The sequence below is a fragment of the Myotis daubentonii genome, chromosome X (assembly GCF_963259705.1).
Source record: "Myotis daubentonii chromosome X, mMyoDau2.1, whole genome shotgun sequence".
NCBI lineage: Eukaryota > Metazoa > Chordata > Mammalia > Chiroptera > Vespertilionidae > Myotis > Myotis daubentonii.
This window is the reverse complement of record NC_081861.1, coordinates 27,414,379-27,425,803: the sequence shown is the minus strand read 5'-3', so window position 1 is coordinate 27,425,803 and position 11,425 is coordinate 27,414,379.

The following is an 11,425-nucleotide window of genomic DNA, read 5'->3' as shown; positions in this document are numbered from 1 at the left end:
TGGTTCTCAACCTTCCTAATGCCGCGACCCTTTAATACAGTTCCTCATGTTGTGGTGACCCCCAACCATAAAATTATTTTCATTGCTACTTCATAACTGTAAGGTTGCTACTGTTATGAATCGTAATGTAAATATCTGATATGCAGGATGTATTTTCATTGTTACAAATTGAACATAATTAAAGCATAGTGATTAATCACAAAAACAATATGTAATTATATATGTGTTTTCCGATGGTCTTAGGGGACCCCTGTGAAAGGGTCATTCGACCCCCAAAGGGTCTCGACCCACGGGTTGAGAACCGCTGCTCCAATGGGTCTTTTTGCATTAATATGCTACCTACTGTTTGCTTTAACCTCCAGCAATAAGCTTTTATTCATTCATTCATTCATTCATTCACTAAAGGAATATTATGGACTATCCATTATGTGCCAGTCATTGACTTGGACACTAGAGACACAGCGGTGAACAAGCCTGATAATGGAGTAATCCCTGCCCTCATGAAGCTTACATTCTAGTTGGGACACAGGTAAAAGACAAGCAAACAAATAACTATAAACTGGGATAAACACTATGATAGGAATGGTGTGTGAGGATGGGGGGGGGGAGGGGAAAACTTACTTTCCAGAAAGTATTCAAATAAGGTTTCTCTAAAGAAGTAGTATTTAAACCAATTTATTATTTTACTAAATTTGTGACCTTGGCAAAATTACAGTAAGTTTAAAAATTACAATATATAACTACTCTGAGCCTTAATGGGCATAACTCCTACCTCTTAGGATCCTTGTGGTGATCCAGTAGGATGATATGTGTAAAACATCCAGCACATAGAAAATGCTCATTCCTTTCTCCTTCTAGCTCAAGCAGTCAATGTTCTCTATCTGAAAATTGCTTAAGGTCACACAATCTGTCTTGGTAGCTATTTATCTACTTAATCACTTCAATAAGTCAGGAATGTAGTGGACAAGTCAAATCCCCCTAAAATTAGCAAAAATAATATGTGCTTACACTTTAGGATTGAACCTATATGCCTACCATTCAAGGTCTCCCCATCAGGAAATCTGAATAAGCCTTTCCCTAAAATAATCAGCTAGCAAAGCAGTAAAATAACATCTTATAATTTTCCAAATTGGTGCCAGCTAGATTTCCCTATCACTGACTTGACCTTCAGGAAAAAGTTATGGAATATACCCACTACTGGATCCTTGCAGTGCTCAAGGACCTGGGACCTTGATTTCTCCTTTGGGTGAAACAGGGGGGAAAATTCTTTGATAGGGAAAGTATGCTGTGGTTTCTCTCCACTTACAAGTGAGGGTCTAGCAGAGTTTAATTTTTATACCCAAGGTCACATAGCAAAGATGCTAACAAGCTCATACCAGAATTCAAGGCTATGGACTCCTTTGCCACTATTTTCTCACTTAGACCAGTAGTTGCCTGAGGCAATGATTAAAAACTCAATTCAGCAGAACTAAAACTGACTAGTTATCCCAGCACAAGACACACACACACACACACACACACACACACACACACACACACACCACGGATTATTGGAAAGAATGATGCTGATTTTGTCAAGATTAATGTGATTAACATTCACTATCCTGAAGGATCTATATTAAGAGCTAAGATAGATTATCATATGATAGAGCAGTACTTAAGGTCGTTTGGTGGAACCTCATCTGACCACGTTTTAAAAACACAGTGCTAAACACACACACACACACACACACACACACACACACCTCTAAAGTAGTCAAACTTTTTTAAAGCACTTATTGTTAATAATATACCTACAAGTAAATGTTTAAACCATGTTTCAGAAATAGTCTGAAATGTGGAGAGGATCACACTGCTGAGCAAAGAAGAAAGGAAGTGAAAGTTGCTGAACTTGATAAAACAAAAACAATATTCTTGGTTTCTGATTTAAGTTTTTTCATGTTGAAACTGCCATTTATTCAATTACTGCTTTCAATCATTAATATTAAAGATTATAAATTTCTAACTGAAATTTTGTCTGAATCAAGCATGGTATAACATAAATCAGCACTGAAAACTATGAAATTTTCATCTTCAGAAAACTTACTGAAGATATGTTTGTACTTTCAAACATGTATACTCATTTCCAATCATATTTAATACAGTCAGTCCTCATCTTAAAATGTAAGAACTCTTTCAAAATTAAAATAGCATACTTAATCATTAAGCTGGTTATTTTCAAATTATTCAATACAGAAAACCATGGTATGCTCAAAACAGATTAGAAGCAATGGATGTAACAGCTGTTTCCCAAACCAATGCTTTTGAACAACTCCTAGAAATAGATGCAGTAATATCCCTGGTTTGGTGGCCAAAGCAATTTAAGCAAATTGGAAGTGCTTAAGCCTTTGTCAAGTGACTCTACTGAAATCAAAGTTGATATACTTTAAAAAAACAATATTATGGATAGTAATTATTACTGTTTCTGACAAGTCAGTTGAGAAACCATCCAACATATGTAATACAGTGTTTAAATAGGATTGTCCTTTTCATAAAATAAATTTTTATTGATTTCAGAGAGGAAGAGAGAGGGATAGAGAGATAGAAACATCAATGATGAGAGAGAATCATTGATTGGCTGCCTCCTGCATGCCCCCCACTGGGGACTGAGCCCACAACCCAAGCATGTGCCCTTGACTGGAATTTAACTGGGAACCCTTCAGTCTGCAGGCCGATACTCTATCCACTGAGCCAAACCAGTGAGGGAAGGATTGTCCTTTTTAAAAATATGTTTTTATTGATTTTTAGAGAGAGAGGAAGGGAGAGGGATAGGTAGAAACACTGATGAGAGAGAAACATTGATCGGCTCTCTCCTGCACATCCCTTACCAGGGATCCAGCCAGCAACTCAGGCATGTGCCCTGACTAGGAATCCAAATGGTGACCTCTAGTTGGTCCGACAGTTGTGGGTTATTGTTAAGCTGATTAACAAATGGTGACCTTTTGGTTTATGGGTCGATGCTTAACCACTGAGCAACACCAGCCAGGTAGGATTGTCTTTTAAGCACAATTACCTAAATCACTCAAAGAAACAGAAGAATAGGAGTAACTGTAAAACAGATGCAATTCGGCAACTTGATTCTCCTAAAACATTAGAAGTGTTCTGTTATATAGTAAACATAATCTAGGGCTAGAAAAATAATTGGAGAATAAGACAAACTACTGGAATAATATGGAAGAGCTTCCTCTCCACCATGAACAGAAACCATTTTATGGTTCCCAGAGTGAACTTGCTTTTCAAATGTCTTGTTAAAGACATGAGATTTTTTCATAGTTTCCTATAGAAGATAGATTACATAAGGCTTTTTAGCTATAGAAATATTCAGGTATCTTCAAACATAAGACCAGATAGTCTCATGTGACAGTGACATGAAATTGGGATACACAACAAATGTATAGCTCTGTGACATCACTTTCTTCTGCATTTTCATCTACCCTCAGCTTGGCTGAATACTGTTTATTCATTAGCTCTTTAAATGAAGTTCCATTCTAAATACTCTCTGCTATTCACACTGGTAAGGCTTCAGTGGCCATCCATAACCAGATCTGTGTCTTTGGCTATAGTATCTGCTGTACCCATCTCTCTCTGGATGTCCCAATGACCTCTCCAATTTGCATGTACAAAAGCAAGCCCATCATCTCCATCACCTCCACCATCTAGCATCACTTACCACAAGCTCTACCTACCAACACCACCTACTAACACCACCTGCTCTTTCACTGTATCTCAGTTGTGCTTGCCAGAAATTTAGAAGCTATTCCAGAAAGACTGCAAGGAGTAGGGATAAAGGATGTGGGGATTTGGAATTAGCTTACTCCAAGTGCTACCACATTCTAATTAGATGAACTTTCAGCAAGATTATCCCATTACTATCTGATTCCATAGATAGTCTGGACACTAGAATCGGGATAGATTCATAGTCTGGCTCAGCTAGTTATGGGCTGCATCACCTTGGGCAAGTTACATAACTTGTAGGGGCTTTAGTTTCTTCATCCATAAGATAGAGATAGTAGAATTTCTTACCTCATAGTTGTTGTATTTAAAAATATTGCATGTGAAGCACTATCACAATGTAAGCACTCAGTAAATATTACTCATTGTTATAATTACCTATATTCTTCTCTTTTCCAATCATATTATATCTCAACATTTTATTATAAAAATTCCAAAACAAAAAGAAAAGCTAAAAGAATTGTATACTTAACACACACACACATGGAGACACACACACACACACACACACACACACACACGTCACTTAAGTTATACTATTGTTAACAGTTTGCTATATTGACTTTAACACTTATCTGTCCATCTGTCCATCTTAATTTTTATGCATTTCAAAGTAAGTTGTGGAACCAGTTCATTTTATCCCTAAATGCTTTAGCATGCTTAACATTAACCAGAGTTCAATATTTAGTTTGTGGATTATCCCCATTTTACAGATGTGGAAATTACAGCTTACAAGGTTAAGAATAATGGCTAAGAACTTGGGCTTCAGAATGATTCAGACCTGGGTTAATGCTGGACAAATCTTGAGCCTCAGTTTCTGTACCTAAAGGTGGGAATTAAAAACAACTATTGGGCATCACCTTGGGCAGCAGAATAGGTGGATGCTGCACAGACATGCTCCCAGGAACAAGCTGGAATTACAACTGAAATACAGAAGGCTTCCTGAATAATCAATGAAAAACTCACAGGAGAGAACCCTGATACCCAAGGTCCTAAGGTGGAGAATGCATAGAGAATGGTAGGAGGTGTGGAGGCACAAGAGAGCTGGCCATGCACCCACAGACAGCAACTGAAGTCCCAGAGAGATATTTCAGCTGTGTGTGTGTTGGGTGGGGAGGTACCACTGAGAACTCTGGGATCTAATCCCAAAGCTGAGCTCCCCAGCACAGAGCACCAAACTGAGGAGGTACCCACATAACATCTGGCTGTGTAAAGCAGTGGGGTACTGTCTTCCAGGAAGCGGCAGCTGAAAGTTCGGGCACCCACTTGAAGGGTCAAAGCACAAAAATTTCCTGTGGAGCCACCCATGTTCTGCTCTGGCAGAGGGAGTATGAAGTGGACTGGAGTTGTGAGAGCAGAACCCAGGACTGGGGACTCAGGGGATAGAGCTCAGAAGGCAGACACCCGAGGTTTCCTGACCTGAGTCATTCCCTCACACAGTGGAGGACATCTTTCCCACATAGACATCTGCCTTGCCTGGGGGGAAGACAGTCGACACACCCTATTGGAAAACACCTTGCCCCGAGGCCACTCAAGAGATTAAAAGTAACAATTAGCCTCCAGGCAGAAACAACTGTCCCACCCTATTGAAAAAACTCTCATCACATCTGAGGACAATCGCCTAGGAGCAATTCAAGTCAGAATTCTATTAGTCTGTAGACCAGTGGTTCTCAACCTTGGCTGCACATTAGAATCACCTGGGAATCTTTTTAAAATCCTGGTTTCTGGGCCTCATCCTCCGTAAATTCTGTTTCCTACCCCATAACAAAGAAACAGAATTTCCAGAGGATGGGACCCAGAAATCAGGATTTTAAAAAGATTCCCAGGTGATTCTAATGTGCAGACAAGGTTGAGAACCACTGGTGTAAAGGATCTACCTAATACAGGGGTCCTCAAACTATGGTCCGCGGGCCACATGCGGCCCACTGAAAACATTTATCTGGTGTTTTTGCCGCTGCTGCCTGTTGCTTAGCAGCCAATTCGTCCTGGGCCTGCAGTGCACATGTGTGGAATGTGCACCACACTCTCCGACTCCCCTCCTTTTCTCTGTCTCTCAACTCCTCCTCTCAGTCTTGGGTGTGATCAGACGAGTCACGAGCTTGCCTGTGCAGAGCCTGCTGATGCCTGAGGACCAAGGTAAGAACAAGTTAGGATTTTTTTTTTTTTTGAAGTTAGGAGGTCTATTTTTTTTTTTTTTTTGCAGTTAGTAGGGCCTTTTTTTTTTTCGAAGTTTTGTTTTTTTACTTCAAAATAAGATATGTGCAGTGTGCATAGGAATTTGTTCATAGTTTTTTTTTAAACTATAGTCTGGCCCTCCAGTGGTCTGAGGGAAGTGAACTGGCCCCCTGTTTAAAAAGTTTGAGGACCCCTGACCTAATACATAGTCACAAACTTAAACAGACAACCAAAATGAGGAAACAAAAAAAAAAAAACCCAAATGAATGAACTAGAGAATTCTCCAGAAGAAGAGATAAGTGAAGCAGAGATAAGAAATTTATCTGAAACAGAGTTCAAAGTAATGATGTTAAAAATGCTCAACAGTATTAAAAAAGATATATTAAATATGAAAAAGAACAGTCTGAGATAAAGAATGAAATAACACAAATAAAGAACACATTGGAAGGAATACACAGCAGATTAGGGGGAGCTAAGGATCAAATCAGTGAATTAGAAGACAGAGTTGAAAATATCACTCAATTAGAGAACCCTTAAATCATTTTTTTTGTAAATATATTATTTTGTTCCTCTTCTTTCTCTTCTTATCCACTCATCCCTTTTCTACTTCCTCTATTCTGAATTGAGGTCCTCGCCATATTTATCCAATTCTTAACCTTATTTCCTATATATCAGCTCAGCCTCTACAGATTCTGTCCCCACCCTCTTTACTGGGTGTTTGGTGTTTATATTTGTTTGGTTTATCTATTGGTTCTGTGGTGTTTTCTCCATATATATATATTCTCCTTTTTCTTTTCTCTCCTATCTTTTTTTTTTTCTCTCTCAGATTTCATTTGTGCTCTCTTTTCTCTCCCCTAATTCTCTTTTCTCAGGTGGTCACTTAAACTGTGGTTGTCGGTGTTGTGAATACATTAAGGTTTTTTTCCCTTTGGGTCATGTCTTGTTAAGGTGAATTTTATCCTGTCTAGATAAAGTGCTAGAGAGCAAGCCACATAACCAGACACCTGGAGAGGAAACTTCATTAACGAATGGGTCAATTACACCCTAGACCCAGCTACAGAGGCAGGAAGAAGGCGGCAGCGAGGGAGCAAAAGTGGAGCGTGTGGTTGCGTGTAGTGTGTGTGTGTGTGTGTGTGTGTGTGTGTGTGTGTGTGTGTGAATGAGGCACAGTTAGACCCCGCAGAACCTTCAGGGGCAGGCGAACTGGGCTAGCCTAACTAGGCAGCCGCTGCTACCATTGCAAACAGGACCAGGAGGCCAGCTCTTCTTCAGAGGCCTCGCCTTTTCAAAGGGGAGAGCTGATGTAACTGAGAGCCCAGCCTCACCTCCACCCAGGGTGCCCTCAGGTAACACCTGGGACTCTACAGCCACCCCTGCCAGGGACCTGCTACCTTGACTGTGGTACCACAGTCAACGAGTCTCCAGCCACCCCGGGTGCAGGTTTCTGTGAGTTCTGAAGCATGCTCCCCTCTGACCAACCCAACGCTTTAGTTCAGAGTACTGCAACCACGTGAGCAGCAGACACGTGAGCAGCACGCTCCTGTCCAAGGAGCATCAGTCCCGCGAGCAGCCTGCCCCAAGCCTAAGAGCAGCAGCCTCATGTGGCCTGCCCCTGTCCAAGGAGCAGCAGCTATGTGAGCAGCTCGCCCCCATCTGAGGAGCAGCAGTTCTGCGAGCAGCCCGTCCCCATTCAAGGAGCAGCAACAGCCCACCCCGGTCCGAGGAGCAGCAGCCACACGAGCAGACTGCCCACGTCCGAGGAGCGGCAGCCCTGTGCAGCATGCACCAGTCCGAGGAGCAGAGCCACACACAGCCTGCACCTGTCCGATGAGCAGCAGCCGGGTGAGTGGCCCATCCCCATCTGAGGAGGAGCAGCCACGTATGCAGCTCACTCCCATCCGAAGAGCCCCAGCCATGTGAGCAGCCCACCCCCATCTGAGGAGCAGCAGCCTTGCAATCAACCTGACCATGACCAAGGAGCAGTAGCCCCACAAGCAGCCTACCACATACCCATTCAAGGAACAATAGCAGTGTGCAGCCAGCCCCCATCCAAGGAACAGCAGCCACATGAGCAGCCTGCCCCAGTTCAAGGAGTAGCAGCTGCATGTGTAGCCCACCCCCATCCAAGGAACAGCAGCCACATGAGCAGCCTGCCCCAGTTCAAGGAGTAGCAGCTGCATGTGTAGCCCACCCCCATCCAAGGAACAGCAGCCTCATGATCAGCACACCCTCTGTCTGAGGAACAGCAGCTGTGCGAGAAGCCTCCCCCGACCAGCCAGAGGAGCCACCACAGCTGTGAACAGCACCCACTAGAGGAGTTGCTCTCAACTGAGGAGAAGCTGCTACCACAACCACCCGAGGAGCAACTGCAGCCTGAGGAGCCACTGCCACCCAAGGAGCAGCACCGGAATGACTCAACATCTAGATCTGTCAGAGAAATCAAACATGGGTAGAAAAAGAAACCCCCAAAGGAAAGAAAAGGCACAATTCCCAGAAAAACAGCTAAGTAAAACACAGGCATGCAACATGTCAGAAAAAGAATTCAGAATAAGGGTCCTAGAGTGCATAAACCGGAAGGAGGAAAAAATCAACAACTTATATAAGAATCAAGAAGAAATGGATGAAAAAAATCAATAACGTATGTAAAAATCAAGAAGAAATAAAGAGTGATATAGTTGCAATAAAATACACCATGGAAAGTTTAAACATTAGACTACGAGAAGAGGAGGACTGAATTAGCAAATTAGAAGACCAGGAAGCAAAACACACCCAAACTAAACTGCAATTGGAGAAAAAAATTAAAAGACAGGAGGAGAGCCTAAGGGAGCTATGGGACAACATGAAACAAAGCAACATATAAATAATAGGGGTGCCAGAACAACAGAAAGAGGAACAAGGGTTAGAAAACCTATTTGAAGAAATAATGTCAGAAAACTTCCCTGAGGTGGGAAAGAAAAAAAAACTCACACAAGCACAGAGAGTCCCAAACAAGATGAACACGAAAAGACCCACACCAAGACACATCATAGTTACCATGGCAAATGTTCAGGACAAAGAGAGAATCTTACAGGCTGCAAGAGAGAGACAGAAAGTTACATACAAGGAATCTCCCATTAGATTATCAAATGATTTCTCAACAGAAACACATAAGGCCAGAAAAGAATGGACAGGAATTTACAAAGTGATGCAAAGCAAGGGACTGAATCCAAAAATACTCTATCCAGCAAGGCTATCATTCAAGATTTAAGGGGAAATAAGAAGATTCACAGACAAAAGAAGGTTAAGGGAGTTTATCACCACCAAGCCGGTAATGCAAGAAATGCTAAACGGACTGGTGTAAAAAGAAGAAATAAAAAGCTAAGAAAGAAAGCAGGCACAAAAAATAGAAATGGTTACAAACAAGTACCTTTCAATAATAACTTTAAACTTTAAATGGACTAAATGCTCCAATTAAAAGACATCGACTGGCTGAATGGATAAAAAATCATGACCCATACATTTGCTGTCTACAAGAGACCCACCTCAGAATAAGGGACTCACACAGACTGAACGTGAAGGGATGGAAACATATCTTTCAGGCAAATGGAAATGAAAAAAAAGCTGGGGTAGCAATACTTATATCAGACAAAATAGACCTCAAAGTGAAGGCCATAACAAGAGATAAGGAAGGCCACTTCATAATACTAAAGGATTGATACAACAAGAGGATATAACTCTGATAAACATATATACATCCAATGCAGGAACACCCAAATACATAAAAAAAAACTCCTGGAAGATATCAAGGAAGAGATCGACAACAATACAATCATAGTAGGGGACTTTAATACACCACTGACATCACTGGATAAATCCTCTAGACAAAAAATCAGCAAAGAAACAGCAATCCTAAATGATGCACTAGGTCAGATGGACTTAATTGACATATTCAGAACATTTCACCCCAAAGCCATGGAATATACGTTCTTCTCAAGTGCACATGGGACATTTTCAAAAATAGACCACATATTAGGTCACAAGCAAAGTTTCCCCAAATTCAAGAAGATTGAAATCATACCAAGCATCTTCTCATACCACAATGGCATAATATTAGAAATAAACTACAATAAAAACAACCCAAAACACTCAAACATTTGGAAGCTGAATAGCATGTTATTAATTATTGATTGGGTTACCAATGAGATCAAAGAAGAAATTAAAAACATCCTGGAAACTAATGACAATGAAAACACAACAATCCAAAACCTATGGGACACAATGAAAGCAGTCATGAGAGGGAAGTTTATAGCTCTACAGGCCTACCTCAAAAAACAAGAAAAAAATGGTAGTAAATCATCTAACTCTACAACTCAAAGAATTAGAAAGAGAGCAACAAGAAAAGCCCAGATTGAGCAGAAGGAAGGAGATAATAAAGATCAGAGCAGAAATAAATGACATAGAGACCAAAAAAGAAATACATAAAATCAATGAAACCAAGAGTTGGTTCTTTGAAAGTATAAACAAGATTGATGAACATCTAGCCAGGCTCACCAAGAAGCAGAGGGAAAGAGGACCCAAATAAACAAAATCAGAAATGATAGAAGTGAAATAACAACAGACCCCACAGAAATACAGAGGATTGTTAAAAAAAAAATACTATGAATAACTCTACTCCAACAAACTAGACAACCTGGAGGAAATGGACATATTCCTAGAAAAATACAACCTTCCAAAACTCAATCAGTAAGAATCTAAAAATCTCAACAGGCCAATAACTATGGAAGAAATTGAAGCAGTCATCAAAAAGCTTCTAGCAAACAAAAGCCCAGGGCCAGACAGCTTCACAGGGGAGTTTCACCAAACATTCAAGGAAGAACTAAAACTTACCCTCCTCAGACTATTCCAAAAAATCCAAGAGGAAGGAACACTTCCAAGCTCATTCTATGAAGCCAGCATCACCTTAATACCAAAACCAGGTAAAGACAACACAATGAAAGAGAATTACAGGCCAATGTCTCTCATGAACATAGATGCCAAAATCCTCAACGAAATCTTAGCAAATCAGATCCAGCAGTACATCAGAAAGATCATACACCATGCCAAGTAGGATTTATCCCAGGGATGCAAGGATGGTACAATATCTGCAAATCAATAAATGTGATACATCACATAAACAAATTGAAAGAAAAAAAACACATAGTCATATCAATTGACACAGAAAAAGCATTTGAAAAAATCCAACACCCTTTCTTGATAAAAACACTCAGCAAGGTGGGAATAGAAGGATCATACCTCAACATAATAAAAGCCATATATGACAAACCCACAGCCAATATCATACTCAATGGACAAACTACAACCATTTCCCCTAAGAACAGTAACAAGACAGGGATGCCCACTCTCAGCACTCCTGTTCGACATAGTACTGGAAGTATTAGCCATTGCAATTAGACTAGAGGAAGAAATAAAAGGCATCCAAATTGGAAAAGAAGTAAAACTG